The sequence below is a fragment of the Manis pentadactyla genome, chromosome 7 (assembly GCF_030020395.1).
Source record: "Manis pentadactyla isolate mManPen7 chromosome 7, mManPen7.hap1, whole genome shotgun sequence".
NCBI classification, from domain to species: domain Eukaryota; kingdom Metazoa; phylum Chordata; class Mammalia; order Pholidota; family Manidae; genus Manis; species Manis pentadactyla.
Genome location: NC_080025.1, coordinates 88666376 through 88692908, shown reverse-complemented (window position 1 = coordinate 88692908; position 26533 = coordinate 88666376). Strand labels below are relative to the sequence as shown.

The following is a 26533-nucleotide window of genomic DNA, read 5'->3' as shown; positions in this document are numbered from 1 at the left end:
AGTAGCAGCCTAACACTGTGTCACAGTCCCTACGTCATTCCCCTCATACACTTTATCTCATCATGTGACCATTTTATTGTCCCACATCATTATAAGAGGAAGAAACGTGAGTACAGAACCATAAGATATTTTGAGAGAGACTACATTCACATAACTTTTATTTCAGTATATTATAATTGTTCTATTATTAGTTATCATCATTAATTTGTTATGGTGCCTAATTTATAAATTAAATTTTATCATAGGTTTGTATATTTAGGAGAAAATATAGTTTATGTAGTGTTCAGTACTATCTCAGTATCAGGCAGCCCCTGAAGGTCTTGGAACCTATTGCCTGCCAGTAGGAGGGCACTGCTGTCCACTCACGGGTGGGGAAAGTCAACGCACTGGAACACACAGCTCTCTGAGAACTGAAGAAAGTGAAGATGACTTCATTTGTCCTTGCCAAACTTTCTAGACAGGGGTAAATTACTGCCACTTCTCTTCTTTTTCTTTTATTTATATTTTAGATAGTATGACAAACTGAAACATTGAAAGTGAAACATATCCCTTATTACTTTGCCTTTCTTGGCATTAGTCACGTGTCCAAATTCTAGAAAACCTTCTCTATACTTCTTTCCCTCCATTCCACATTTCTGACAAGATCTAACAAGATTGGAAGATAGAGTTGAATAAATCATGGAAAAGGGACACATTCCTTTCTGCCTTTACCCTTCTGGTTACCTCAGTAGGAGTCAAGGACAGACACCTCTTGACAAGGCCCCATTCCTCAACTACATCCAAGGGGAAGCCTCTCTTTAGGATGTTGGCTGCTGTCCCTTGCAGCAGAGTGGGCATATGTCCCCAGAGTCTTGGAGTAGCTGGACAGACCCCAGCAGCTGGATAGTTTCACTCTGGGCTTTTTTCTAAGCTTAATTCAACTGGATACTCTAGCTTGGCAGCACTCACTTCGATACGCACTGACGATCTAGCTGAAGAGTGGAAAAGATGTTAGGGATCCATAGAAAGGGAAAGTATAAAGAACTTATCAAAACAGGAAGGTGGGCTCTCTCTGTAGCCATAGCACACGTTTATTTATTCTTTTGAGTATACAGCCTAATGCCATCTTTCACGTAAGCTGCTGCTGATAAATCAGTAAGTATAGAGAGATTTATTCTTGATTTTTAAAAATTAAAGATGTAAAGTAGTAAATTATTGTAATATATATTCTTAGCCAAAGCTAACCTGGGGATGTGGCATATAAGCATGGTGTATACCCATGGGCATGTGGTCATACATACATATAATACAAGGGATTAATCTGTCATCCTGAGTACATTCAATCTTATGAAACCCTGGGCATGGGAAGTTGGTAGCTGCAGCACCTGCAGTGTATGCTGTAAGCATTTCAACTATTAAAGTGTCTGACACTTGGCAGGTGCATTAAAAAATGACAACCCTTGGCAAGTTCATCTTATCCTTGCACATGAATAATAAAGAGAAAGGAATATTTTCAGTCTGGCAGAAATGAGCAACAGGTGCTGAAGGCCCTGTGATGTAGTTTAACAGGAGGGAGTATATTAAACAGTGTGAAAAAAAGCAACCATAATTATAACATGCTTATAATGAAAGTGATGGCTTCTAGTTAATTCTGGTCAAGACTGGATCAAAGACTTCAGTGCCAGTACACCTTAGGAGGGATTACACCCTTTAAAAAATAATAGAATGCATAAAATATTTAATAGTGTGCCCTTCAATAGTAAAAGTCCGTTAGGGATTCTAAAGTTTAAGGGCTATTTTTTCAGACATGGAGTTTTAAAGGTTATCCCATATGTTGAAGGCTGTGGAGCCTCCAGCATGTTCTTATCTAGAATGTATTTTTCCTTTCCTTGTTCTAAGGAGCTAAATCCAGTAAGGAATCATTTTATCTTCATCATTTATTTATTCTGGCTCTTGAAAGTGATTATTTAGTATGTGACTTCTATTCATCAAGCATTTAAGATCTCCAGTGTCACGTCACCTGAGTGACTCCTGTTCTAGAAGCTAACAGTGATGATGGTATAGTCCCAGCTTCATAGTAACTGTATCCCTACTGTGTCTTTTGTGTTTAATTGTTCATGTGCAACCTAACTAAGAATGTAATGCAGAAGTCTTGATTATTGTAGTAACACTGACTAAATTATTTAGGCTTAAGAGGCCAGGTTTAGAACTCCGTTTCTAGATGCTGCATGTGTGGCTTTGACTTGATTAGTTAAGTTCCCCAAGACTGTTTCATTTTTTTTGTAAAATGAAGGTAACAGAAATATTTACTTACAGACTTTTTTGAGAATTAAATAATTCATTTACCTTAGTAAAATGTGATGCTATGGTTATTTGAAAAATGTTAGCCCCTTTTATCTATATTTTCTAGAGTGGATTCCATTGAAAATGAGAGTGGTGATGTGATATGGGGTGTAGAAGCTCATTTGATGTGCAGACTTTCCTAGATACAATTCTTAGATTAAACTTGTCTTTGTCATGATTTGGGGCTTTGTTATTCAAAATGTGATCCTTGGACCAGTCAGTGGCCTCAGCATGCATGGCTTATGAGAAATGCAGAAATACAGAATCTTAGGTCCTGCCCCAAATATACTGATTCAAAATAAAATTTAATTCAAAGTTAAAAAGTATTTTAATGAGATATGATGATTTGTGTGCATTAAAAATTTTTTTAAGGATATCTAAGGCCTTTACATATCCTTTAGATTTTCCTGACCTTACACATCATACCTTAATGACCTTATACATTAATAATGTCTATAGTTACAAATGTATTTATTTAGCCCAAATATTTGCTTTTTAAATTTTCTGGATCACTATACAGTATGTCATTCAAAGTGAGTGATACTTTACTAACGGACATTATTCAAATGTTTTCTGATACACACTTAGACCCAAACAGCCACTACTGATACCACATTCTCTCTCCTCTCTCAGCCTGCAGGCCCTTAACCCTGCTTGTCATCAATTCCTAGATTTGTCATGATTCCTAGATTTTGATTTGCCTCTTTCTAGAGAAACTACTAAGGTAGATCTTGCATTTCCCTCTTCTCACTTTGAAGTTGGAATATAGGTATATTGGGTTTTATAGGAGAAATGCAAGAAAATAGATATGGGTCATTCCATGATTCTACAAATAACTTTTCTTTTTTCTTTACTAAATCACTGATAAATTTAATTCTGCCTTGAAGAAAAGTTTAGTTTAAAAACAAAACAAAGCCAAAAAAAGCCATTTCAAGGCATATTTTGACCATGTTCAAGAGAAGACAAACACATTAAAATAAATTGGATTTGATTAATTGAAATTAATCAATTAAAAGAAGTTAGGGAAATATTTGCAAAAAAAAAAAGATAATTGCAAGTTTCTACTAAATTTACATTTTGTTTCTCTTTTAAATAACACTTTAGAGTCATATTATATCCTTGGTTTTTCTGACTTTAAGACTATCATGATGTCAATTAATAGGAGCACTTTCCATACTGATTTCTTTTTCACTTGCAATATGAACGCTGTCTCATAACAAAGACAGCTCTAGAGTCTGTGTTAACAAATTGAAACACTGTGAGTGATTTTTACAGCCCTCTGCACTGCTGTTTCTCACCTCATGAATCCAGAGTGTCTCTGAATTTAAAAGATCACTGCTGATGGATGATCTCATCTCCCATACTTACCTAGTTTCTGCTTACATTTTTCCTCCTTTAAATGGCTTCCAATACTTGGAGTTGCAGTTGCCAAACTTTCTAGACAGGGGTAAATTACTGCCACTTCTCTTCTTTTACTTTCATTTATATTTTAGATAGTATGACAAACTGAAACATTGCATAATGGATGGTACTAAGGGATGGTAGCTCTTGTGTTTCCTTCACACTTGGGCATTTATATGTCTCGAATACTGAATTGCATGATACTGAAGATCAAACAGAAAGACTTTGAATTTTTCATTTGTAGGAGAAAAACTTTGGTTTAATAAAGGCAGCTGCAAATTTGCCTTTAATTGCTAACTGAAAGGTATGGTTGCAATATGTAGCCAGGCAAAATATAAAAAAATATAGAAAGGTCAAAGTAGTACACTATACATTTCCTCTTACATAGAGCATTGAATCATTCATTGACTTGACATTCCTGCTGTAAATTCACTTACTTTGATGAAACTTTTTTTCCATTTTAGTAAAAAGAAAGATGACTCTGTCATGCCAGCCATAATACCTAACCTGTCTCAATGGGGAGGGCAACTCAGCAAATACCTTTCCTCTACTTGGTTCATTTTTAATTTATGAGCTTTGAAACTATTTGTCAACTAACTTCCTTCCTCCCTCCCTTCCTTCCTTCCTTTTTTTCCCGCAAACAATCTTAAAATTTCTCTCAAGGGGAACACCAGTTTTTTCCTCACTGTTCCTGTAATCCATGGTCCCTGCAAGTTCTTTAGTTTTACCCTAAAGATAGCTGCTGTCTTATGCTCTGAAATAGACTGGATGCCAATTAAAAAGAAGTATTTCAAAACAGCCAATAGTAGTAAAACTCTATCATTTCTTCTCTAAATATTTTTCCCCCCAAAATTAAGGCTTAACATTATATTGTAACTGAAACGCTCAAGTTAAAAGAAGGAAGGAAATGAACATTTATTGAGTGTCTATTATGTGCCAAAAGTTTTTCATACATGATTTCTTTTAATCCTCATAACAACACCATGTGAGAGCTTTTCTCTTTACTTTGCAGTTTAACAACTGAAATTCAGACATTCAGAAGCTTACCCAGCATCATTTAGCTAGTAAATCTGTATGACTTTGAAGTGTTTTCCTTCTTTATTCTACCCTAGTGTCCTCTTAATTTCTTTTTTGCAAATGAGAACCATGAGGTGTGACTGGGCTAAGGGGCTAAATTGGTGTCTGAGTTTGGACTGGATAATACTTGGGAATACAAAGATGGGGAAAATAATTGGTGAAAATAATCTGACCCTAACATTAAAATTCATATTAAAACATCTGTGAGAAAATTTGTCATGTTCATTTTGAAAAATGGAATCTATTATATTTCCTGTCTATCCCTAAAAAGGAAATCTTGTGATTCCTTGTGTTCCTTTCTGTCTCTTTCTTCAGTGCTCTGAGTCGATCTGACCCCAGAGATGATGACTGTCACCCCTAAGGACTTTTGTATGTGGTTATAGGCAAGATAGTTTCTCTGTCTCCTTGGAACTGGAGCAGAGGTCATATTATGCCAGGTAAAACTCCAGCTCTATAGCATGGATTTATTGTTTTCCAACTATTGAGGCAGATTCCTAATAAATTCACTTACCTATCCAAAAAGTGAATCTTATATTATTCATATTTTTCTCTCTACATTCCCCCACTCCCCACTTCAGAATTGGTACACAGTAGGGACTTGCATTACATCGAATATTTTTGCATATTTGCATTTGTCCTTTTTGCCTCCTGCCAGAGTTTACATAGAACAAGAATTCAGTAGACTCTAAATGGATAGAGATAGCTGTCTTGCATACCTACTACTATACTTACAGATGAAAATACAAGATTTGATAGGTGAGGAATTAGGGCGAAGGGATTGAAAGATAGTTTTCAATATTATGTTAAAACTTCTTCCATTGTTTTTAGAGATTTAGTGAAAAACAGAATAAAACAAAACAAAACAGCAAAATCTGAACATCTTTCAGCCCCTAGAAAGTTGCTTTACAGGTGTTCAGAAAGTGGGCCATGCCTCCTGTCCACCCAGGCTAGCTCAAACAACTTACTGTTCCTCAAATATCCCTTGTGCTTTCTCTTCTCAACTTCTCTGTAAAATGTTCCCTCTGCTAGAACTATCTGCCTTTTCTTTCTTCAGCTAATTGTGTTTCCGCCCATCAACACTGGATTTAAATACAACATACTTCATTCAGCCTACTCAAGAACTGCGAGTCAGGAAATCTCTTCTATGTGTGGCTGTAGCAGTTGGACTATAGATCTTTTATAGTACTTACTCCACTAAATTTGGAATATTTTCATATCATCTTCCCTATAACGTATTGTTTCTGTACATTGCGGTGTACAACCTAACTATTTAACTTTTTTCAGGTGACTTCCAGGACATCATGCATTTCCAATTTTTCTCCTCCCTCAGTGGCCGTTTCTTCTCAGTTCCTCTCTTCTTCCTTTTTTTTTTTTTTCTCTTCAATGTCATGAGTTGGGATGTGAGTGTTATTCCTAAGGAATCTGTATATGGTTGTGGGCAAGATAGCTTTCTTTGTCTCCATGGAACTGAAACATAGGTCTCTCTCTCTCTCTCTCTCTCTCTCTCTCTCCCCTTCTCTTTTGGTGTGTTTGGTTTTGGCTCATCAGTTTGGACTTCTAACTATGTAGGAGAGCTCAGTTTTGGACTTGGTCAGTATCCACTCACTCCCCAGGTAATCTCATATAATTTCATGGCTTTAAATATCATCTACATGCTGATGATTCCCAAATACATATGTCCTGCCTGGAACTCAACTCCAGGTGGTCACCTCTACTTGTATCTTCCCTTAGCACCTCAAATGAAATGTGTCTAAAGAAGAAACCACACCCAACCCCCAATCTGCTTTACCTTTTCTCTTCCCTTTCTTAATAAATGGCAATCAATATCTTAGAATCGTAATTGTTTGATCCCTTTTTCTCAATTTATGCATCCAATCTTTCAACAAATCCTTCTGGTTCTATTTTCAAAATATATTCAGAATCTGACCACTTGTTATCATTCTGTATCTATGACCCTGTTCCAAGCCATACTCATCTCTTACCTAGTACTAAATTTCTTGTTAACTGGTTTCTCTGTTTCTACACACATCCTACAGTGTATGTATATTCAACAGAGCAATCTTAATGACTTAGGTATTATATTAAACTTAAATCAGATACTGTCTCCCCTTGCTCAACCCCTCCAAAAGCTCCCACCTCACTCATGGTAAAAACCAAAATCCTTAAATGGTTTACAAGGCCCTATGTATACAATTTGACCTGCCATTGCCTCTGTGAACTTCTCTCTTACTACTTCCCTCCTCGGGTGTTCACTTACAGCATCACTGGCCTCCTTTCTTTGCTCTAAGGGGGCCCAGTACCTTCCATCTCAAGGCCTTTGTTGTTCCCTCTTGTAAAACATCTTCCCCCAAATACTGACAAGGCTTGCATTCTCACTTTCTTTAGTCTTTCTTCAGAAAATTATAATCTTATTTTCCCAGATACCAAGTTCCCTCATCATTCCTGTTTAAAAGCTAGCCCACCCCCAGCACTCTCTATCCCCTTTCCTTACCTGCTTGTTATTGTTTCTGTTTTTGTTTGTCAGTTTTTGTATAACCCACCTTTTAGAAAATGCAAGAGAACCAATACAAGGTGGATGCTCAATAAACTTTTCTCAGATTTGTTGAATTCCATGACATCTTCCTTGCACATAGTAGGTGCCCACTGTGTTTTTCTTTTAATCAACAATGTGAAGCTCCAAATACATTTTACACCAGAATGTTGAACACAGATTTTTTTCCATCTTAGAAATTTTTCACTGTTAACAAGGATTGAAAGTTGTTGTATATCAGAAACAGGTGCGTTTCATCTGTGTATAGTAAAACACTAGGTTTCAAAGAATGGAAAATTTTGGTTGTCCCCAGCAGAAGGAACTATTGAGCCAAAAACAGGGATATTGAGCCAATGACCATGTTTAAAAAAGCACAGACAGTGCCACATAACTAGGAAAACACTTATTCCAGACAGTGCCACATAACTAGGAAAACACTTATTCAAATGCTCTAAGGTCACCTTTGATCACGTTTAATTAAATAAATTATAAAGTGCCACATGGAAGTTAGAAAATGCCACAAAGTTTTGCCACAACCACAATTAGACAAGTTTTTTGTTAAGATATAGGAACCAGGAAAAGATATGACATGGTGGCCTTCTACTCTAAGTCCCATAAATAATTTATACCCCCCAAATGAAATAGTTAACAATAAGCCTCTTTTTTTTCTGAGTGAAAGGAAAAAAGTTTTGAGCCGTTTATGCCATAAAAAGTGTTCTGTCTTGCTTCACCTTTATTCTTTATTTTGTTGCTTTACCCTCTCCTCTCACTGAGAACCCTATATAGCATGAAATTTCATTTCAAAGATATAAAATAAGACATGAAATCCCAGGCGGACTTAAGAACAGTTGCACAAAGCAATCTATTACGGATTTTGTGACTCTTACACACCATGTATAATTTTCCCGGGACCAGGGTACTTTTGCCCACAACTGGCCCAGTGCCCCTGCACAAGATTATCCTCCTTACTCAGGAATAATGGTATAATTCAAATAGATACCACTCAACCCAGAAGAGTCAGTCAGCTCTAATCCAGTAAAAACCATGGGCAATTCTCACAGATTGTTGACTTTAAAATTCTCATCTTCACTTGTCAGAACACTGTTCTGCACAAAGCTCCAGATACAATTTTGAACTTTACAAGCACTTTTCAGCACCTCCAGTGTTAGCACATAGAGGATTTATTGACAAAAACTTTCTGTGTGTATATATATATATTTAAAAGCATTAAATTGGCAAAAATACCCTGAATATTTGAGCATAGGATCCTTCATCTCTTTCCCTTAATGCTGCCAGACCTCCCTAAGACATATACCAAAGAGAAGCTCCCATCCTTCTATGTCCGTGATGAAAGATTTGGGAACAGTCCAAGCAGTAAGGGAAGGATTTAGCCCAGTTTCCTTGACTCTAGCTTCATTTATTTATCAGAAGGTTGAGAAAAGATTTGTAGGGAAAGTGAAATATTCCATAATGTGGCTTTTCATTCAGACCTGTGCTTGGGAATAATCATTGCTGTTACCGCTTCAGTATTTGAGGGGAAAAAAAGAGACTTATGCAGCTACATAGTACAAAAAAATTTTTTTAATGCAGTAAAGGAAAAACCAAGAATTGCGTACTTTGTTATTTTCTTTCTAACTCCTTATTTTTTCATTATATCTTTTGTTCAGAAACTTTAACTTTCTTTAAATTCCATCAAACTTAATGTCTTGTTTTCTGATCTCTAATATCCAGTTGTGTGTATGTGTGTGTGAGATAATAATTAACACCTATTTCATTATTCCTCAGAATGACCCTCAAGTATACATGCCTGTAATTTGCCCATTTGGTAAATAATGATGCTTGTAGGGAAACAAAGCTAACTGGGGAAGAGCTCAAATTCAAACTTAGATGGCTTCAAAACCTTATGTTTTCCTGCCCCTCTCCCCCATAAAGAGGGAGAATTGGCATTTTCCCATTGGCATGATATAGGTATGTGAGCAGGCATCTCATATACCAGTCTCATCACATATTTCCTGTCCAACACAGTTTCCTCATTGGTTACTGTACTCTTCATTATGAGAACAGAGTCCTTCTCAGAAGGAAAACATTAACTCCCATATTAAATAATAATGGAGATGCTGGTTTAAACAGAATAGCAAGCAGAGCATCAAAGCCTTATCGAAATTAGGCAACATACTCAGGATTTTTCTTGATTTTTTGCTTCAACTTTTAGTTTTAAGGTGTAATGCAAAGGAAGAAGAAAAGGAGAAATCGTCTCCCAGATTTTTTTTCTAATATTTTATTATGGCAATTTCCAAACAAACCAAAAGTTTGAAAGTTTTGCACAGTGAATATACTGAGCACCTAGAGTCTAAAATTTTGCTGACTTTACTTTTCATCTATCCATCAACCTAGCTTATTTTTCTGATCCATTTTAAAGTTAATTGCAGATATCAGTACTCTTCACCTCAGACAAACTTAGTATGCTTATCATCAACTAAAGTTCAATATTTATTGCCTTTTTTGTTATGATGAATTTTATACAAGGTGAAATGCACAAATCCTGAGTGTCATTTGATGATTTGGGATGAGTATAGACATCTGTGTAGCTAAAACTTCTTTCAAATTATAGTATATTACTATGCCAAATCCAACATAATCTTCACTCCTTAGCCCGCTGCTCACAAAGATAATTGTTCCGGTTTTACATCATCGATTAATTTTCCCTGTTTTAGACTTCATGGTCATTCAAAGAAATCACATGGTATTTACTCATTTGTGTAAGGCTTCTTGTAGTCAGCATAATGATTTTGAGATTTATCCATGTTATTATAGTGATTTGTTTCTCTTTATTTCTGAGTCACAGCCCAGTGTATAAACATACCACAGAGTGTTTATCCATCCTTCTGTTAGTGAAAACCTGGGTGCATTTTCATCAGGCTTCTAGCAATAAAGCTGCTGTGCACGCCCTTCTCAGGTCTTTTTGGTGGACACATGCTTTCATTTTTCTTAGGTAAATATCTAAGAGTGGAATTGCTGGATTACAGGCTAGGCTTAATTTTATAAAGGAACTGACAGCTATGTTCCCAAAGGGTTTGCACCATTTCACATTCTCGTCAACAATGGGTGAATATTCTGGTGGCTCCACAAACTCACTTACATTTGGTATTTTTTTGTCTTTTGAATTTTAGATCCTCTTGTGGTTTTCATTTGCATTTTCCTGATGACTCACGTCATAAACATTTTTCCATGTGCTTATCAACCATTTGCTTATCATCTGTTGTGAACTGTTGAGTATTTCCTGCCCATTTAAAAAATAATTGGATTGCTTTTCTTTTTCTTGCCTGATTTTGAAAACTGAGAATACTGAATCCACATGAAATCACCTTGTGATTTAATTAGTTGTCTGAAAAACTACGTCATGTAAAATCATGCAAATTGTACTAGCAATTATAGATAAATCAGGTAAAGGACTATTAGGTGTGGTCTAAAATTTTTAAGAAGAAAATAATAGATGATTTTTATTGCAATTATTCCAGAGCTGATGTGGACTTATCCTAGCTGGTGTAGAACATGACAGGATAAATTAGCTTGAGACTTCTCAGGCTGTCTTTAATTTTCAGTTTAACTCAGATATTTTAAGATAACCATCTGATTCAGTTAATGCTTCTCTGAACCCGTTATTCAAACCTGCCACTCTTTCTCCACCATTCATTATTTCCTTGTGAACTCAAGTGGCCATCTCACTCATTACCCTCTACATTATTTAATAATTCTATAGTATCTGTGGCCAACTCTACACTTAACAACAGAGGATCACCTTGAGAAGGAGCAGAGGGCTGATAAATACATTCCCCTTATTATCATAAAGGTGAAGAATTATGACCATGTGCATGGACTGAGTCAGGCGGGCAGAGATTTCCCTTTGTCTCCTTATTATTCACCCATTGTGGTCTCCTAAACTGCTTTAGTGGTCAAGGGGTGACAGAAGCAATACATCAGGTTTTTGCTGTAAAATGTTATCTAAAGGCAAAAAGTAGACCTGGAGGACAGATAGAATTCTACACCGAGCCATGGGATTTATGATAAAATTCTATAACCAAATAAAAAATGTCTGTGAGTACATTTATGTGAAGCAATGGTGCCATTCTTTGGCTGGTTTAGGTAACCACAGGTGCACATTCTTAGTCCTACTAGAGATATATCCCAGTAGACATTTGAGGATCTGTTTTGAGTTTAAAGTGGAAGTTCCAAGACAGATTTGGCAATTCTTCTCAAATTCCCTTTTTCAGAGGAAATTATACAGTGTGGAAAAACACTGGAAAAATATAGATTGTGGTTCAAAAATAGTGAGCTACCTGTATATGTACAAAAGCATACTCCTTTGGTTTGGATATGTTATTTTTGGTGACATCTTTGGATATGTGTTGGGCCCATATGAAGGGAAACATTTAAGCAAATTCCACTACTATGAAACCCGAGGCTTAGCAATGAGCCCAACGGGCAAAGCAAGGACTGATGAGCAGAGGGACCCAAATTTCAACCCAATAGGGATAAGTTGCACTGTGATAAAATGGTTGCAATAGTATTTGTAAACATGCAAATTGATTTTCTGGGGAAGATCAGCTATTAATGTTTCAAATAGAAATACTAAAGTGTTTTGATAAAAATTGAGAAATGTAAGTTTCCTTTCCTCACCACTTTAATTAATATGCCTGCTTCTCTGTGACTGTAAATGTAATACCATCACCTAAGGCAGATAATCTGTGCTGTCTGAAATACTTTTTTTCCATCTTTGCAGGACAGGAAAGAAAGACTTTGAAGCATTTCTGTATTTTTTTCAGAAAGCTGCCAGCATATAGTATGTTGTGGATATTAGCCAGAAATATATGCTAATGAGGAAGTTCAATGATCCTCATGAGAAACTTATCTTTAATCCTTTCTCCTTGTTTCTACTTCTTTCCTCTTTCCCTCTGGCCTATTGGGATGAATGTATCAAAGGGAACTTCCAGCCTGTACCTCTTTTGGAGCACAACTGGGCCTATATGGTTCTAGAGCCTGGTTTGCATGTGGTGAGGTAGCTTCCTGGCTCAGCAAATGTTCTGTAAAGTAGAACTTGCCAGGACATGGCCTCATGAATGAGCTGCAGATTTATAGCAGGATGCTCTGTCAGTCCTGGTAGGGCCTAGGGTGGTTGGCATACTGGTTTGGTCTCCTCTAGCTATAAGCAACGCTAAAATGGTCCACTGATGATGGCCCCAAAACACTGTATCTGAAGTGACACCTGCAGCCATCTTACAATCTGAATAACCTTTCTCTGCGGCTAAGCAGTATGCTATACATAGGCATCTACTCAGGACTCAGACTCAGATCGTGCTCATTGTGGGACCCTACCAGTCTGCAGCTGAGTTCAGCTGTCAGATACCCAAAGACCACAGCACACAGTCTGTGTGAACAGGGAAATTTTGCAAGAACTCTTAGTAGGCTTAGCTGTGAGAGGCCTCAATCTCTGTCTTCACATATGTGGAGTACTTTTATCAGTCTTTGACATTTGTGCTCTCTTAGTGACATTTAAATTTGTTGCATATTGGATGCTCTAACAATGCATACCGTTCTGAATCCTATCTTATATGCAGAAGTTCAGTTGGATTAAAAAATCATCTTGCCCTTAGAAATGCCAACATTAATCACATTTGTCAGTGAAAGACATGGAAAAGTTCCTCAAATGTAAATAATTTAAACATGAAAGTTAATTCAAATTTCTCAGTGGAAATTTGAAAGGATTTACTTGCAAGTATGTTACAAATTCAGTATTTCCCTAAAGTTTTGGTGGCTTTGTAATTATGTAATGTCAAGAAAATATAATGCTTTTTTCCAAAAAATATTTATAGACTCTCTTAAATCTCTTCTAGTGTCCTCCAGTGAGCCATACAAACATTATCATTTTCTTTGTACACTATGAGAAGAAGAGTGTGGGGAAGCCCTGTGGCAAAGCATATTAGTTACTGATCTTCCTTTTATAGGTATTAGCTACTGATAACTTACAGACAAATGCTGTTCATCATCCTCCCTTTACTAATGAACTAAAGTTTCCTCCTTACATGAGAAATTATAAAGCACAAAGGAGTCAATAAACACTGACTTGTGCCCTATAATAAACTATAAATGGTTCTGTAGTTCACAAAGTGATTCTATATTCACAACAAATATAAGTGATGACAGGCATTACTATCTGGTATCATCTACCACCTGCTGCTTCAGGACCCTGGATGTAGGCCCAGCTGGGAGAAACCGGTCTGTTGCAGATAGTCCTCCAACACCTTCTGATTTGTCTGGCCTGCTCTTCTCCATGCTCATGCCTTCCCTCTTAGACCTGTACTGATTGCTGGAAGTGTCCAGACACTCTTCATTTCTTTCAGTTGAAAGGATTTTAAAATAAACTTTCTTAATTTATACAAAATACAGAGTCGTGAATGCATGATATTTGTGAAAATAGTAGTAAGCAAAAATGTGCTGGGAACCCTGACTCATTCCTTCTAAACCCTTTCCTAACTCACACCCCTTGCCCCAGAGCCTTTCTTTCCTCCCTTCTCCTCTCTCTCATTGATAATATATAGAACTTCACTTTATCTCCTCAGATCTCATCAACTTCTATCTATTCACCAATGGATATATAATCCTATCTCATGCCAAGAATATTTGAAACCACTTTCAATATAGACATTGCAGGAGTGATTAATGTGTTTCACTGAGCTCTATACATTCTTATTAAATAGATTTTTTAAAAAAACACACAATCCTTCTCCAATTACAAGGGAATACTGGTGGGAGAAACAAATTTTGGGAGAGATGGGAGAGTTGGGAGTAGAGTGTCACTCGATGGAACGCCTTAACCAGAAGGCTGGGCTGGAGGGCTGAGAGCTTCTGGGGACTTGATGGGCATGCAGTCTGATTTCTTCCCTGCCATCCACTTCTGCTGCCACCATGCTAAACCAAATGCTCTCATCCCTTGCTTGGGAACTCAGTATTGCCCTAGCTGCTCTTCTTGCTTCAGTTCTTGCTCGCACATCATTTGTTGTCCCCAGAACTGCCAGTTGTAACATAGTACTCTTCTTACTCTGATGCACAGCCTTCTATCATCTGCTCCCATTGTTTTCTATTCTCTTTCCTCCTCAATATGGTCCAGCCACATTGCGTTTCTTTGTTCTTCATCAAACCACTCTTAGCCCTTCACATACTTCAGACCTTTGTGCTTGTTATTCTTTCCATCTATCATATCTTTTCCATCTACCCTAAGGTCTACAAGTCAAACTTTTTCATACTGATCAGATCCCAGCTCAAACATCACTGCATGAGAGCCTTTCTTGGCCAATCTACCTGAAATGGCAGCACTATTCAAAAACCCTCACAGCCTTCTTGTTATAATGTATATAGCCATATCCCAATCTCTGTTTCTTTAGTTACATCAATGTACCTACTTATGTGCATTTCCCATAAAGGTAGGGATGCTGTCTCTATCATTTTATCACTGTCTTTCCAGCAGTAGAACAAGGAGTAACACTAACTGGTAAATAATTCTTACAAAAGAAAAATCACTCTTACAGAAGGATGACAATGGGTTACATAAGAACCTAGATCCAAGAACCAAGAAAATTATTTTCAGTTTCAAGCATATCGTTTCTTAGGAACAAAGTATAGCTGAAAATCTCTTTTACAACTACCTCATCTGCTTCTCCACCTCCCAGGCATCACTGGTATTTTTGCAACAGTGCAAAATCTAGTTTGGCAACACTACAGCTAAATCTTTGCCATAAAATGTCTCATAGCCCAAAGTATTTTTGTTCTTTTTCCTGGGATTTCTTTACTTAAAATAAAAATGTCCATTTAATCAGTACCCATGATCTCCAGCAAAAGAGCAAGAGGAAATTAATCTGATTAAAGTGTCATGCAAATGACTTCACTCTTCGTGGACATTTCACATTTTTCAAAAGAAATTTATTGATACAGATATTTTCCATAATAGGAGAAATATTTGGAGGGGTAATTTTGAGTACCCCTGATTCCCACATGTCTGAGTTTTGATCTAGAAGGAAAGGATTTAGGGACTTGACATCTTGGATCAGAAAGACTGCCAAGACTTTGGTTAAAGCATACCAACCTACATTAATCCCTAATGTAAGTATCATGCAAGATTCCACGCTTCCTTTTAAATTAGGCAGGCATGCCTTACCAATCATCCCTTGCAGTAAGTATTAAATTGTTAAATTTGGTTTGTAAAACACATGTGCTATATTAATAATCAGTAGGCCAAATGCAATATTGGATGTATATTAAGATTTTGTTCACATGCATTATGCTTGTACAACCATGGTGTATTTGTATCAAAATTCCACTGGCAGTGTTTTGCTTTTGATCTGTGAGCTATTAGAAGCCCTGTTACTCCAGATGAAAGGAGTTAGAAAGTTCTATATCATAATGCAGTGCGATCAGTAATTCACAGAGCAGGTAATTTGCAATGACTTGCCAAGCCTTTGATTGCACCAGGTTTATGGCTATTAGCAGTTTCCCCTTTCAAATTTGTATGGTTCCATACTTCCTTTTTGACCTCTTTTTCATCATTTATGGTCCAATTTGGTAGTGAAAAAACATAACTGCTTGCTTAGCGCATGGCTGTCATTCAAACTCCAGTGACTTACTGAGCACTTTGACATTTGTGATGATGAAAAAAACATTAAGCAGGTGTACAGAACACTAACCAGGTTCCTGCAACAATGCTTTATGGGATTCACAATGTACCTCTGGGCTATAAACCAATTCAGACTTGATTTTCTCTATCAATTTAATCTCAGTGTTCCAACTCCCATTCAAAGAAGGGGGCATAGTTTTCACTAAAATTGAAGTTAAATAAAATATCCAATAATAACGTTAATATAGGACCTCATAGGAACAATTGGAAGGGAAGGGACTTTAGTGGAAAGCCACTAAAATAATAAGAAAGTAGGGCTCACATGTCTACTTTGAAGTCATGCAATTAGGAGTACTACTTGATACTGGACTATATAAAATTTAAGCCCTATAAAATGTCTTTAGCAATGAAAACTTGCAGCTAAATGGCATGCTTTAGCCCCTTAGCTGTCTGATTTGTATGTACATGATGCGAAGCAAACATCATATTATTCTGTGCAGGTTTTTCTTTGCACATTTAAAATTGGTCATCTGTTGTACAGGTGTGCAGCACACCTCGGTGTGGGTTGTCTGCCCTCGTGTGCAGTTTGTCTGGGAGATGTGGAAACCTGCAAAACGCAACATAGTCCAGGTCCCCAATTAGTGTGTTTTGGGAAACAGTCAAAGTCAGGATTGCTGAGCACAGGGAACAAGTGGTCAGTGATTTCCCTGCTCAGTCCTGATTAGACATCTCAGAATCAATCATTCAGGCCTGAATCAGTTTAAAGTAGAAAAAAATATCATATGCACATCCAGATTCACCCACACTACAACAAAATAAGGATTGTTATTCAGATCATCAATTTCCTAGAGTATGAAAGGAAAATAACCTTTTTCAATAAAATGGAACAGGCAAGCATTGTACTTTGGCTTTCTGGATGTATAAGTTATTCAGGAAATCATTTGAAAAATTCTAAATCCAGTATAGACAGTTTTGAATTTTTATATTTGTAAGTGGTGGCCTCTAGTAGAGAAATAAAAGCTGCATTCAGAATGCAGACATACCTTATTGCTATGGAAGCCCCTGGATGAGTAATTTTAAGCAAGTTGGGAAGATATAACTGCAGATTCATTCTTACCTGTGGATGATGAAGACTGCTCATGTAGAAAAAAATGCATTTGAAGATCAAAAGGCAATAAAAACAATCCATTTGTGAATTGTGACTCATATGTACAGAGCATTTTGCCCAGAAAATTGTGTGCATCTTTTCAGCCACAGTTGGGCACATGGAAGGCAGCAATATCAATTGCTTCTTTTAGTATAAAGTAGTCATAGTCATAATATTCTATGCTTGCCTAATAAAATACAATAATATTGACAGCTTCACCTGTCCTTACTATCTTGCTATTTTATTGTAGCATTTTCAACTTCTTTCTATACACACCCATTTCATATTCAATACAATAACTGTGGACACTGACCATACACCTTCCTCTTGGCCAAATGTGTTAGTCAGCAGTGATGTGAGTGAGCCTAAGACAGGAAGTTCAATTAAAACACAAGCAATGGTGATGCTTTATGAGTTTCACAGAGATGGCAAGAAATTTTATATCTGCTGTGTCCCTCAGGCTGGCTGTAATTTCAGTGTAGAGTGGAAATGTTCCTGAGAATTATTGATCTTGACTTTTACCAGGCCTGCAGTAAAGCAAAGGTAACAAATAATGTCATGCTTGAACTTGGTGAAAAAATATTTGCAGTCATGGTTGTAAGCTGGGGTCAAACTTGGGAGCACTGAACCCAAAACCAAAAGCACCCTGACTTTTCCAGCCTCACATCATATCTTTACTTGTTTAGTTTTACTGAATGAGATTTTTAGGTTAGTTAACTAGTACTTCCTGCTATCCTGTCTTGATATTTAACTAGGTTTTACCTTAAAGCACATGCTTATTTTGAGTACATGTGTTGACAACTATTTAAATGCATCACTCCTTATTTATTGCAACCTTTGCCTGTGCTTTTCATCTTTTCAAAGATTTTGCATGATCCTTTGGTGTAGGTTATTTAGAAAAGTGAATGAATTGATGGGGTATAACATTCCAGGAAAAAAACATACACATCCCATAAAAAAGTGCAAATAAAAACCAAACAGAAGAGAACAGACAGAAATAGTTTACTTATATGAAAAAAATGCTGCATTGTATTTCTTTTTTTAAAAGAGTTCATTAAACTGTGGCTATGAATATATATTTGCATTATAATGTGAGATCCTTCCTAAACTGGAAATACCAAGGAAAATCGTTTCAGTTTATGAAATTACACTTAGCAGGTTTATTTGTTCTCTCTCAACTTGAAACCCACAAGTTTTTATTAAGGCTACGGTTCATATTTCAAATAGCAAGAAAACTTCAGGTCTCTCCCTTTTCTTCCCCCCTCAAAATCTACAAAGCACCTGGATTTAGAAGAACAGCATAGATATATTGCCCATTAATTCTGCAAACTAGCAAGCACTTCCATAATAAAAATAAATAGTGTGTACTGTAATCAATGAGGAGGCAACATCCCACATTGTTTATTGATTCATAAGGTTAAGATTAAAGTGGGATTCTTGCCTGTGTTTATCAACAGGGTTGTTGTTTTGTTTTTTTTTAAGCAGTAAGTGAACCTGGAATCCTACAAACCAATCAATAAAGTTTAAAAGCTTCAATGAATCTAACCCATAACAGGTCCTTGTTTGGAGAACATGCTCAAGAAACATATGTGCCTTTAAGAGGTCTTGAAAGACTTTACACCCATGGACCATTACCATTTCCAAACACCCTGCAGCATTACCAGCCCAACATATGCTGACTGTATATCACTGTGACCCTCTCACTAAAGCTCTTTTGACTGGAGTGCTTTTAATACCCACTTTCTCAGCTGAGCTCAGGAGTGATTTGTTTTACATGCCACATTAATCCTTTCCACATTTTCTGGATGAGGCAACCACAATTCCACTTGTGAGGTGTTTCTAAAACACAGTTATAGGAGTAAAGCAGCAGGGTCCCAGACTTGACAACTTCCTTCTGGGCAGCTGACAAAGTGGGCTCTCCTGCCTTGGTTTAACTCTTCAAACAAGTGTTTGTGCCCAGCCACTAGGGTGGGCCAGCCTTCTAGGCCAGTAGGAGGCCTCATTTATTGAAGGCAATTTACTCTCAATTAAAACGCTATAGGAATCTTCACAGACCTAATGCCTTATTGATACTAATGCTTATTAGTAAAATTAAAATCAAGAATAAGTGGAAAAGAGTGGTAGGATTGAAAATATATAAAATACACCTCACTAAAACTAAAGAAAGTTTATACATCACACCTTCATAATTGTAAGAAAGGAGCTTTTAAAATAAAATAATAAATGGGCAATTAGTGTTCAAAGCACAAGTTTTTATTATGTGGTAATTTTACAGTTTTACTTTAAAGGCAACTTCCCTACCCCTAAATATATTCCAAGATGGATGACTTCTGTGGCGTGTATCTGTGTACTTCTCTTACATTTGTAATGTTCATTGAATATTTGTAATATAGGCTTTCACAGTTTCAAGTTATCAACAAGGCTAACCGATTGGACCAATCAATTGTTAAGAAAAAAATGTTTTTACATGTCAACACTTGGCTGATTTCATTAACTTGCTAGTATTATGCTCCCAATTTTGTGTTAAAATCTAACTGTACAAGCAACTTGAGGCTTAAAAGTATGCCTTTATCCAATCCTAATTTATTGTTCTTCCCTCATAAATTTTATTTGCAGCTTCAATGGTCTGAAAAAGCAATAAATCAGAGTGAGGTGAGTTTTACATAGTTTAGATTCAGTTCCTTATTTTTGCTTGAAATTAATCCCATCCCTTCTGGTGTCATCATCATGAGGCTGACAGTGTGTTTCAGAGCAAGAGATCATTTGAGTCAGAGATTTTTTTCTAAGGTCCAGGATAGCAGTTAACATGCTCAGGTGATATATCATTTGCTAAATTATGGGGAGATTGATGCAATGTTTATAAAAATTTAGAGTTCTGTAAATGCAAGAATATCCCCTCACTTACTTCCTGTGTTATGTTGTTTTCCTTAGATAATCAGGAATATGATTCTAGTTTTTCTGAAGAAACATTCTGGAGAAATGACATACTAAGGATTCATTGCCACCATTGAAATCCTAATTGCTAAACTGCCTGGCATAACAAAGATGCTCATTAAATATTTGTAAAATGAGTGGCAGATTCAAACACACCTTTACATTCTAAACAATCATCTAGTTATTAATAATAATAAGAAAATCCAACATCTATTTTAGCATTAGAATGCCTACCAAAAAAATGTTAGACATTTCCTAGGAATCCTTAAAACTTAAAAATCTGATCAAGTGAAGAAAAAAAGACACTGATTATAATCTCATTCTCTCCATGTTCTCTGTATACACACACACACAGACATATAAATATCACGCTTACCAGAGATTCTACTTTAATGAATTTAATGTCAAATATAGAAAGCAGAATTAGTACTTAACAGATTTACAGAAATGAGCCCATATTGTCAGTAGATTTAAGGTAAATTGTTTTAATTTAAAAATTATTTAATTTTTAGAACTTGAAAATTTGAGTTTAAATATATTTGCCAACAATTAATAAGGAACTGTGAATCATTTCATCTTTGATTTTTAAAAGTGATGTACAGCTTTTGGAACTCTTAATATCTAGAATCATCTCAAAGTGAAAGGATGCTTTCAAGAAAAAAAAAGCCTTTGTATAAAGTTAACTGTCTTAAATTTTACATCAAAAGTTCTGCTTTCAGTATCTTTAAAGAAAACATTCTAGATTACTTTCTTTCTCTAAATTTCTGTTCTTTAATAGGATCTAGAATTTTTGGCTAGATGAGAATCATAAAAACTGTTTTTTACTCTGCTTGGACATTTGTTCATTTGAGATTGCATTCATATTTAGTTATATCCATTAAAATGGCCCATTCCTCTTTCGCCATTGGGCATTTTTTCAATCTTAACAAATCCAAGTACATATTATAGGCCTGCTGGCCAACATTCCAGGTAAATGAATGGTATTAAAGAAAAATTGTGCTATTTTTCAAAAGCCTGACATTTAAAAAATACAAGTCCAGAACTGAAGCCTTCAATAATTTTTCCATGCTTATATGCTATAAGAAGCAAATGGTTACACAAATGAATACATCTGGGATTATTTTCAGGCTGTTATTCCCCACCAGGGAAAATATTTAGAAATAAGGCTCTGTCTTTGTGCTGGAACTACAAAGAGGCCAGCCATCTTGATGCTTTTCCAGATCATTTAATGATTTTTCTCATATTGTGCTGTGCCTTTACTGCCCTGTTTCGTATACCTTCTCGTTCACCGTTGGTAACCATTTATGTTGGGTATGTTCCAATTTCCAAATCTGTTTTGTGGCATTTATAGCTTTCAGCTAATAAAGCCATTCAGTATTTTTTATATAAAATATTTAAAAAGTATACTTTACCATAGAAAGCTAGGGGAAATTATTCAAAATTAAAAAACAGCCTTAAAGGATGAAGTAAACATACCTTTAAAATGTTAAATGAGGGTAACTGGTTGAGAGGTAGCATTCTGCTTCTAGAGTTTGGGAGATGCAGTAATGTGTGTGTGTGTGTTACAAATATATACATATATGTATAATGCATATACGTATATAATGTATACAGACATGTGTATATGGAGTAAATACAGAGCTATATATATATCATATATAGGCCAGAGCAAAAGGAGTGGTAATCCACATATCTTACTTTGCAACCTCTGACTTTATAACAGAGAACCTCCAACAAATATGTGTTTGTATGTTCTGGTATTATTTTTATTATCAGCTTGGATTTCAGAGTTTTTGAGTTTGTAGAGTTTTTGTTCCTGTGACTTAATGTAAAATAAAAAAGTTTGTAAGATACATGAATACTGTGTGTCTAGGAAACTAAAATCTCCAGAATTAACTCTAAATGAAACCATAAAGAAAATGAGTACTGTCATTAAGGCATCTTTTACTCAGTATGTATCTTTGGAGGGCTTGTTAATCATGCTCTTATTGCTCCATTTCAACTCAGTCTAAATTAGATATTTAACATATGTTCCCTAACTTTAAATATATTGGGTTTAGCTCATAAATTACTTTGGTTAAATATATTTAAGATGTACCTTAACGAACTAAATTTTCATGTTCATTTTTTTCCTTTAACTTGCAAATTAAAAGCTTTCAGATATTGTAGTTATGATCATCTGAAATAAGGTAAAATCTCCTGAAAGTGTAATTAAATCTTTAAAACTATTATCTTCATGAATTTCTGTTTCAATGTCATAGTATCTTATGGGAATCATTTTTTGCGAGTGAATGCAAGCTTGAGAGGACACAGATAATGCATTAGGTGGAAGATGAAGTTGGTTAATAAAGGTGTGGCTCATCCATTTCAACATTCAGGGAAAATCCTCAACTATCACCCACAGAGATAAGGATGAAACACCTTGTCATTGAGAGCTGTTTTTATGTTGTTGATAAGAAACAATACCAATTTTAAGAAAAGGACATTGAAGAAATTCTTTTTTTTTAAGATAATTTTTATTGAAGGGTAGTTGACCACAGTATTACATTACATTAGTTTCAAGTGTACAACACAGTGATAAAACATTTATATACATAATTCTAGGTTACAGCTATCACACTACCAAGCTGTTACAATATCTTGACTATATTCCTTATGCTATACATTACATCCCGGTTACTTATTTATTTTACCATTGGAAGTCTGTCCTTTTTTTTTTTTTTTTGTGAGGGCATCTCTCATATTTATTGATCAAATGGTTGTTAACAACAATAAAATTCTGTATAGGGGAGTCAATGCTCAATGCACAATCATTAATCCACCCTAAGCCTAATTTTTGTCAGTCTCCAATCTTCTGAGGCATAACAAACAAGTTCTTACATGGAGAACGAATTCTTACATAATGAATAAGTTACATAGTGAACAGTAGTACAAGGGCAGCATCACAGAAACTTTTGGTTTTGCTCATGCATTATGAACTATAAACAGTCAGTTCAAATATGAATAATCATTTGGTTTTTGTTTTTGTTTTTTTTTTTTTTTTTTTTAGATAATTATTTTTTATTGAAGGGTAGTTGACACACAGTATTACATTACATTAGTTTCAGGTGTACAACACAGTGATTCAACATTTATATACATGATAATTCTAAGTACCAGCTATCACCATACCAAGTTGTTACAATATTTTGACTATATTCCTTATGCTATACATTACATCCCGGTTGCTTATTTATTTTACAATTGGAAGTGTGTACTTTTTCTTGGTTGTTGTTGTTAGGGCATCTCTCATATTTATTGATCAAATGGTTGTTAACAACAATAAAATTCTGTATAGGGGAGTCAATGCTCAATGCACAATCATTAATCCACCCCAAGCCTAATTTTCGTCAGTCTCCAATCTTCTGAAGCATAACGAACAAGTTCTTACATGGAGAACAAATTCTTACATAGTGAATAAGTTACATGGTGAACAGTACAAGGGCAGTCATCACAGAAACTTTTGGTTTTGCTCATGCATTATGAACTATAAACAGTCAGTTCAAATATGAATACACATTTGATTTTTATACTTGATTTATATGTGGATACCACATTTCTCTCTTTATTATTTTTAATAAGATGCTGAAGTGGTAGGTAGATACAACATAAAGGTAGAAAACATAGTTTAGTGTTGTAAGAGAGCAAATGTAGATGATCAGGTGTGTGCCTGTAGACTATGTGTTAATCCAAGCTAGACAAGGGCAATAAAACATCCACATATGCAGAAGATTTCTCTCAGAACAGGGGGGGTGAGGTTCTAAGCCTCACCTCTGTTGATCCCCAATTTCTCACCTGATGACCCCCCTGCGACTGTGCCTGTCTTAGGTTGTTCCTCCCTTGAGGAATCTTACCCGTCTCTGGCTAACCAGTCATCTTCCGGGGCCATACAGGGAAATGTTAAGTTGGTAAGTGAGAGAGAAGCCTTATTGTTTGAAGTGGTTAGCTTTTTATTTCTTTGCATATTTATGCCCTGTAGCTTCTATGCCCAGCATTTGTCTTGAGATATCTTTACCACTTGGAAGAATTATGATACTCGGTAAATTTGATATGAGGCATGAGTTCTATTTAAGGGTTGTAATTAGGAAGGAAGAAGAAAAGCTATAGAAGTAGCAGGCGGGAGAAAACATGGGAAGATTGATTATTTCTTTGACATATCTTCTTGTAGAGTAACTTCAGCATGTATAGGTTTTAAGCTACTACTTAAATTGCACACACACATTAACATAATAGGAGTATAGTTACATAACCAAAGCATATCTGTAATTACCATCCATCTCCAGTGAAACCAAGAAAACCAGTTAGGCACCTTAGGCATTTGTGAAAACTTATCTATGATATGGTGGATATTTTCCAACTGAACTTGAACAGTCTGAGAAAAATCCGACAAATTAAAACAACCCATTCCTGGGGAATGTTCACATCCCTTATGTTCTTTTAACAGTAAATAGTCTGTAGTTGTAAGATTTTGGAGCGCTACAATTTGCACTTCTCCTAATTCTTGGTTGAGTTCCAACAGTATAGATCCAGTCAAATTTGTTGTTTTACTGTATGCACAGGCCAGCTTAGATATCTCCTTCATTCCCATGGCAAGTCCAAGAGCTGGTGGGATGAGTGCATCTACAGCTGTAGCAGTGCGTGGATCTTTGTTGGGGTTTTTTTAAGATTATCTTCTGGCATGAGTCTTCCAGAGAGTGCTGATGTTGGAAGTTCTCTTTCATATCGTATCTTAGTTCATTTTCGGGGTAGCCCAATTAGGCTTTGATCTTCTGTATAAACGCAAACAGACCCTTTGCCTACACTTTTATATGCCCTTTATACCCTTATGTAGAACTCATTGGAGGTTACCACACAGGAACTGCCCTTTTTTTTTTTTTTTTTTTTTTTGGTATCACAAATCTACACTTACATGACGAATATTATGTTTACTTAGCTCTCCCCTATACCAGGTCTCCCCTATAAAACCCTTTACAGTCACTGTCCATCAGCATAGCAAAATGTTGTAGAATCACTACTTGCCTTCTCTGTCTTGTACAGCCCTCCCTTTTCTCCTACCCCCCCATGCATGTTAATCTTAAAACCCCCCTACTTCTCCCCCCCCTTATCCCTCCCTACCCACCCATCCTCCCCAGTCCCTTTCCCTTTGGTACCTGTTAGTCCATTCTTGAGTTCTGTGATTCTGCTGCTGTTTTGTTCCTTCAGTTTTTCCTTTGTTCTTATATTCCACAGATAAGTGAAATCATTTGGTATTTCTCTTTCTCCGCTTGGCTTGTTTCACTGAGCATAATACCCTCCAGCTCCATCCATGTTGCTGCAAATGATTGGATTTGCCCTTTTCTTATGGCTGAGTAGTATTCCATTGTGTATATGTACCACATCTTCTTTATCCATTCATCTATCGATGGACATTTAGGTTGCTTCCAATTCTTGGCTATTGTAAATAGTGCTGCAATAAACATAGGGGTGCATCTGTCTTTCTCAAACTTGATTGCTGCATTCTTAGGGTAAATTCCTAGAAGTGGAATTCCTGGGTCAAATGGTAAGTCTGTTTTGAGCATTTTGATGTACCTCCATACTGCTTTCCACAATGGTTGAACTAACTTACATTCCCACCAGCAGTGTAGGAGGGTTCCCCTTTCTCCACAGCCTCGCCAACATTTGTTGTTGTATGTCTTTTGGATGGCAGCCATACTTACTGGTGTGAGGTGATACCTCATTGTAGTTTTAATTTGCATTTCTCTGATAATTAGCGATGTGGAGCATCTTTTCATGTGTCTGTTGGCAATCTGTATTTCTTTTTTGGAGAACTGTCTGTTCAGTTCCTCTGCCCATTTTTTAATTGGGTTATTTGTTTTTTCTTTGTTGAGGCGTGTGAGCTCTTTATATATTCTGGACGTCAAGCCTTTATTGGATGTGTCATTTTCAAATATATTCTCCCATACTGTAGGGATCCTTTTTGTTCTATAGATGGTGTCTTTTGCTGTACAGAAGCTTTTCAGCTTAATATAGTCCCACTTACTCATTTTTGCTGTTGTTTTCCTTGCCCGGGGAGATATGTTCAAGAAGAGGTCACTCATGTTTATGTCTAAGAGGTTTTCGCCTACGTTTTCTTCCAAGAGTTTAATGGTTTCATGACTTACATTCAGGTCTTTGATCCATTTTGAGTTTACTTTTGTATATGGGGTTAGACAATGGTCCAGTTTCATTCTCCTACATGTAGCTGTCCAGTTTTGCCAGCACCACCTGTTGAAGAGACTGTCATTTTGCCATTGTATGTCCATGGCTCCTTTATCAAATATTAATTGACCATATATGTCTGGGTTAATGTCTGGATTCTCTAGTCTGTTCCATTGGTCTGTGGCTCTGCTCTTGTGCCAGTACCAAATTGTCTTGATTACTATGGCTTTATAGTAGAGCT

The 26533-nt window shown here is 36.2% G+C and overlaps 1 long non-coding RNA gene across 2 annotated transcripts in view; it reads left to right on the top strand.

Moving 5' to 3' along the window:
• LOC130684289 (uncharacterized) overlaps window positions 1-26533 on the top strand; it is a 67193-nt gene that overhangs the window by 7060 nt on the left and 33600 nt on the right. The window lies entirely within an intron of this gene.